This window comes from Octodon degus, unplaced genomic scaffold, assembly GCF_000260255.1.
Source record: "Octodon degus isolate 3935 unplaced genomic scaffold, OctDeg1.0 scaffold00160, whole genome shotgun sequence".
Lineage (NCBI taxonomy): Eukaryota > Metazoa > Chordata > Mammalia > Rodentia > Octodontidae > Octodon > Octodon degus.
The window spans coordinates 5,182,812-5,189,678 of NW_004524736.1; positions in this window are offsets into that span (position 1 = coordinate 5,182,812).

The window sequence follows — 6,867 nt, forward strand, 5'->3', positions numbered from 1 at the left end:
CACAGCCTCTGTAGCAGTCAGCCTCTGCGGCTATCACTCTGCCAGCTTCTTTAAATTTTGTCTTCACTTCTAATTTAGGAGCAAGCAGAGAAAGACAAATACATTCTCCTAAACAGTCACATGAGATATGCATTTCTAGCCCATCTGCCTCCAGCTTCTGGTACAAACAGTCTCTGATCCCCATGCACTTGAGGTGACACCCCCCAAGCATTCTTGCACTTGCCTGCCTTTGAGTCTCTGCTGGACACAAGTAACAGTGGCTGACACCTTGGCTCTAGAAAGCCCTAAGTAAACAGCTTCAGTTTCTTCTCACTTAAATGTTTCTTCTATAGTGATTCCTGTATTGTTTAATGATGAACCATTACATCTCATAGAGAGGAATAGTTTTTCAAATGAAAGTTTACATTAAATTGCAACATATAAACTGGACATGGTGGCATATACCTGTAATCCCAGCATTGGTAGGCTGAGGCAGGAGAATCTTTGCAAATTCAAGACCAGCCTGGGCTACAAAGTGAACTCAAGGCCAGCCTGAACTGCATGGTGAGACCATGTCTCAAAAAGACTAACGAGAGAAACAAAACAAAGAAATCTGAACATATAAAATAGATAAAAATGGCATAACCACCTTTTTTTAAAGTTTAAATCAAGTCCTGGAGGCACATGCTTATAATCCCAGCACTAGGGAGGCTGAAAACAGGAGGATTACTAAAAGTCCGAGCTGCATAGTAAGACCCTCCACACTAAAAAAGTTTAAATCAGTTAGTAGTAGGGGATTTTAAGGTGATATCCATAATATTAAATAGGGATAATGAAGGGCAATTATCGATATATTGTTTTTTAAAAATCCTCATTAACCTCATAAGAATTGCTAATCCTTTTTTCTCTTCTTTGTTTCTTCCTTCCTTCCTTCCTTCCTTCCTTCCTTCCTTCCTTCCTTTCTAAGGTATTTGGTACAGTGTCTCACTATGCAGCTCAGACTCGTACTAATGCTCCTGTTTTCAGCCTCCCCGGTGCTGGGATTACAGGCTTGCACCACCACACCTAGTCTTGGTTGTTGATTTAATGCACCCAGGGCAGGGCCGGAGCAGCATGCAGTACAATCCCTGTGCTTACTTGTGCAGGCGTTTAGTCGGCTGACGTATATTGCCAGCCCTTTTTTTCTTTTAAATAGGTCAGATAAGACATTTGTAGAACCACAGAAGCCTTCTTCACAACTCCAGGGCTCTCAGAAACAAGGAGTAGAACATCAGTGGTGCAGGGTTAGGCTCCAGGCGCTTGATTCAGGATGCTACTGACCAGCTGGGCGACAGCGGACAAGTCACTCAACCACGCATCTTGTTTTTTCCTCTGCATGCTAAAGAGGCAAAATTATACAACAATTTCTTAAAGTTTAGTGTGCATCTGTAAGCACGTGGGTACAGTGATGGGGTGCTTAAAATACAGGTTTGAGGCAGGAGGACCCCCAAGTTCAAGGCCAGCCTGGTCAACTTAGGGGGACTTGCTCTCTGGGGATATAGCTCAGTGTGACAACCCTGTGTTCAATCCTCAACACTGAAAGGAGAAAGAAGAAAGAAAAAGGAAAGGAGAGACAGAGACAGAGACAGACAGAGACAGACAGACAGAGAGACAGAGAGACAGACAGAGAGACAGAGGCAGAGACAGAGAGCAGGAGCTGGGTGTGGTGGCATACATCTACAATGCCAGCATAGAGAGGCTAAGGCAAGAGAATCGCCTCAAGTTCGAGGCCAGCCTGGGTTACCAAGTAAGTTCAAGGCCAGCTTGAACTACGTAATGAGACTTTCAAAAAACAAACAAACAAACAAAAAAACCCACACCAAACAACAACAAAAAGTGAGTAAGGAGAGCTGTTTGTGTCAACATTCTCCTTTTAGGAGCCCACATATTCCAGATTTCTAAACACTACAGACGCAAGGTGTCTTGCAAAATGCCTCCCTGCCCTCCTGCTCTGCAGTTTCTCTACAGTTTATCCCGGGGTAGGAAAAGAACAGCAGAGCGGGTCGCTCAAAGCCAGAGGACACCCAGGCTCGCCCCCCCCCCCCCCCCTGGCCGGCTGTGGTCCCCGCTTCGCTTGGCTGCGCAGCTCTCCGGCGGCAGAGCCAAGAGAGCCGTCTGTTAAGGACAAGGAGCGCCCCCTGGCGGAAATAACTGCCCAGGCCCAAAGCTCCACAGGATCCATAGCGGACCAGAGAAAGCAAAAGTACTCGCAGAGGGACACAGCCCCCTGCGTCTCTTTCTCCTTTCACCTTTCCTTTCCGTCTCGCTAAGCCAGGTCTCTAGAGTAAACCTGCCCTCCTTTGTAATGTAAAAGTTTCCGGCTTGCAGAGTGTTTTCTCGCAGCTCCTTTCCTGGGATCCCTCTCACTCCCCTTCACATCACCTTTTCCTCTTCCAGCAACAGGAAAGCCCAGAAAGGAGCCTCCTGGGGAGAGGCTTTGTGATGCTTCGCGGAAGCCGTTAGCCAGACCACAGCCTTGTGCGTAGGTTCCAGAACCTTGGAGCTGAGGTCATGGCTTCAAGGCCTGCCATGCACCCTTAGCTTTGTTCTGCTCTGTATCCACAAATGGACCTTTCCAGTTGCCAGGCTTGGTCACAAGAAGACAAAACCAAGCATCAGACCAAAGTGGCACGCTTTGGTAAACATTTATTTTTTGTTTGTCAATTTTTAATTTTTTTTGTTTTGATCTTTTTGACACAGTTTTGCTATGTAGCTCAGGCTGGCCTTCAGCTCACTTTGTAGCTCAGTCTGGTTTTGAACTCAGCGATCCTCCTGCCTCAGCCTCCTGGGTGCTGAGATCACAGGCATGCGCTACCACGCCTGGCAACTTTTAAAAACTTAAATGAAGTATAATAAAAATAGAAACATGCACAAATTATAAATGCACAGTTCAAATAGTTTTCACAAAACATGCACGCCCACATCAGCAGCATCCAGGTCAAGAAACAGCATCAGCCAGACATGATGGCGCATGCCTGAAATCCCAGCCCTTAGGAGGCTGACACAGGAGGATCACCAGAAGTTTGAGGCCATCCTGGACTACAGAGTGAGTTCAAGGCCAGCCTGAACTGCATAGTGAGACCCTGTCTCAAAAAGATGAAAAAAAAAATGCAACTTGAGATCACACTCCTAAATGAAATAAATCGGACACACATGTGTAAATGTTGTAGTGTTTATCTGGTGTGAGATAAAGTGTAATTAAGGATCAAAATGTGTAATAGATGTTGGGAAATAGGAAGAAAATGTTCAAATGGAAGAAGAACCAGGGAGTGGGAGGAGTAAGTCAGAAAAGGAGAAGAAAAAAATGAGAAAAAAAAAAGAAAAAATGGAAACAAAGCTTTTGTACATAGGAAGGGAAGAGGGGCTGAAGGAAGGGGAGGAGATTAGGGAAAAAAAGATCAGGTATGTCATGTACAGGAGCACGTTCCCTACGATGAATGTGATCATTATATTTTTATTTTATTTTAGACAAGGTCTCACTATGCAGTTCAGTCTGGCCTTGTGCTGACTTTTGTAGCCCCCAAGCAGGTCTTGAACTCGAAGCAATCTTCCTGTCTCAGCCTCTTGACTGCTGGGATGATAAGTGTGAGCCACCACGCCTGGTTCTGGGGCAGCCTGGGGTTCCGGAGTGGGCAAGGCATGCGGGGCCGGGGATGGAACTCGGGACCTTGTGTTTGCCAGGCAAGTGCTTATGCCGCTGAGCTAGATTCCCAACCCCCATCATGTATTTAAATATACCAGTAAACTTAATTTAATGTAAAAAAGAAACAAGGCTATAGTCTTGGTAAAGACTAGAATGAGGTCTATGTAGACAGGGGAACATAGGGGATAGAGAGAATCAAAAAATTTTTTTTAATTTTATTTTATTTATTTGTGTGTGTGTGTGTGTGTGTATGTGTGTGTGTGTGTGTGTGTGTGTGTCCAGCTCAGCCGGCCAGGGGGCGGCGCTGGCTGGCATGTGGTGCTGGGGGATTGAACCACCGTCCCTGTGCTTTGCTAAGCTTGTTCTAAGTAGGTGCTTTAGACCACTGAGCCATCTCACCAGCCCCCGAGAGAATCAAATTTATCAAGAAATGAGAGGTACTTGTATCAAATCTCTGAGCTGAATGCAATTATTATGTATTTCAAATATGTATAAACAAAAATTAAAAAAATCATAGTTTTTCAAAAAGAAGAAATAGGATATCACCAGTGTTCCCTGCTAACCCCTCCCACATACACTTCAACTCCAGAATAATCATTATTCTGACTTTTAATACCTGCTGTTTGTTTGTTCGTTTCCTTTTTGGAAGGACACAGTTCAGACTGGTCTTGAACTCACAGTTTGGCGCAGGGTGGCCTCAAACTCAGCAATCCTCCTGCCTCAGCCTCCCAAGTGCTGGGATTATAAGTGTGTGTCACCATTCCCAGCCCTGCTGTGGTTTTCACATAGCCCTCAAAAGTTCACGTGATGAAAACTTAACTCCCAAACCTAAATATAAGTAGTGCGGCAGCGAACTATAACTCCCAACCTGCTGATATCAGACGTGCCAAGTTCAAGTCTCTTGCTATCAAGGAATGAATTTCAAGGACCACAGAGGTTAAGAGTAGGAAAGTCTTCTTGAAAGTTCCTGAGGAATAGGAGGGAACCTGAAAATGGGTGGCCAGCTGAGGCTCTTTGTCCAAGACAGCAAACTCAGAACATGTCAAACTATGTCAGAAATCAGTCAGACTGTACTCAACCTATAGGATTACAAGTGTATCCAGTCAGATAGCTTAGCGACTAGAGCGCCTGATTGGGCAGAGCACAGGGGCTGGGGTTCCATCCCCAGCACACCTTGCCGGCCCTATCCTTGGGGCACGCTGAAATGGCAGTTGAGACTTGGCGTGGTGGCGCGTGCCTGTAATCTCAGTGCTTGGGAGGCTGAAAACAGGAGGATCACTATGAATCTCATCTATGTGTTGAGCCCCTGTACTAAATACAAAAAAAAGTGTAGTTGCTTAACTAATACTGATCCAATAGGGAAACCGACACATAGCAAGGGTACAAGGTAAGCATCATTAACTTCAGCTTATCTCTAACTTCTAACCTTACTGAGAACAAAGGCATTTCTGGAAAGGGAGGGGAGCACAGCCTGAAGTGTTCTGGGCACCCACCTCTGGTCTGATGACTGTCTGGGCCCACCGGACCAGGTAAGACTAACTGCAGTACAATTTCTAGTTGGTGTGTATCTCAGGGGTGCTGGCAGGCCTGGCTGCCAGTCTCCATCTGGAAGCCTGGCTTTCTTCAGATTCTCCCCAGTTAAGACAAGATGAAATCATGAGGGTAGGGTCTCTGTGACAGCATTAATGGATTCATAAGAAGCAGAGAGGTGTGAGCTTCTGCCTCACCATGGGACACTGCCCCCATGTCATGATGCCGCAAGAAGTGCTTTATCAGACTTGAGGAGATGCCAGTACCACGTTATGGGACTCCCCAGCCTACAGGACTATGAGCCAAATACACTTTTTTATCTTTGCATTCAAACTCAGGTTCTCACACTTGCCAGGCAAGCGCTCTACTAGCAGCCAGCTCTACATCCTCAAGCCTTGAATTTATATTTTTATAAATAATCCAGTCTGAAAAACAGAAAGCAGGGCTGGGGGGATGGCTCAGTGGAATAAGCGCTTCCCTGGCAAGTGCAAGGGTCTGAGTTCAACCCCCGGTTCTGCAAAAAAATAAAACAAAAACCAGAAAGCAAAGACAACACCCCGAGTTTTACATAGGACTAAGACAATAACATGACAATATGACATGCCGACAATGTTCATTAATGTGACATGCTGAACATTGTCAAATTAATCTATATTGTCACTTGTCTTTCTTTCTCATGGGGCAGCATGCTGGCCCAAACTACACCACAATTCAACCATTGTTGGTGGACATTCGAGGAATTTCCAGCTTGGGACTGTTAAAAAAGTCCTTCTTTGAATGCTGTGCTGTTTAGGAAATCCATGTACATATTTCTGCTGGCTTTATGACTAGGAGTAGAGTTGCTGGGTCATAGGGTGGCTTTAATTGATACCGCCAGCTTCCCCAAAGGTTTGCTAGTTTACATTCCCACCAGAAATGTATGAGAGCCTCCATTGTTTTGTGTTCTTGACAACAATCAGTGTCACTTTTCATTTAGTCCTCTTGCTAGGTGGGTCATGCTATTACCTTATAGCCTTCATTTACACTGCCTCATGACTAAAGTACTTTTCCATGAGTTTATCAACCATTTGGCATGGATGTCGTCTTTTGTCAAGTACTGCCTATTAAAGGCTTTTAGGCAAACATTTTTTTTTTTTTTTTTTAGATAGGGTCTCACTATGTAGTTCAAGCTGTCCTTGAATTCACTGTGTAGCCCAGACTGACCTCAAACTCACAGCAATCCTCATGCCTCTGCCCCTGAGTGCTGAGACTATAGGCATGTGCCAGCCACCACGTCTGCTTTAGGCAAACCATGTGAAGTTGAAATTATTGGTAAGTATTCAATTTAATCCAAAAAGTAAGATTTATTCATGGGCTACATTGAGAGGCAACCCTTATACTTGAAAGATATGTACATGATCTCATGGAGCTAGCGTACCACATACTTGGAAAGGCAGAAGTAAAGGTTTTTCTGGTTTACAGAAGAGGAAGCTGTGTTAGGGAGGGTTTTATTTCATTTTTTGTGATACTCAGAATTGAACGTAGGGCTTCACATATGCTAGGCAAGCATTCTACCAATTCCTTTTTTTTTTTTTTTTTTATTGGGGATTGAACTCAGGTCCTTGCACTTGCCAGGCAAGTGCTTATTCTACTGAGCCATCTCCTTGGCCCCTTACCAGCCCTTTTTAAATTTTTGT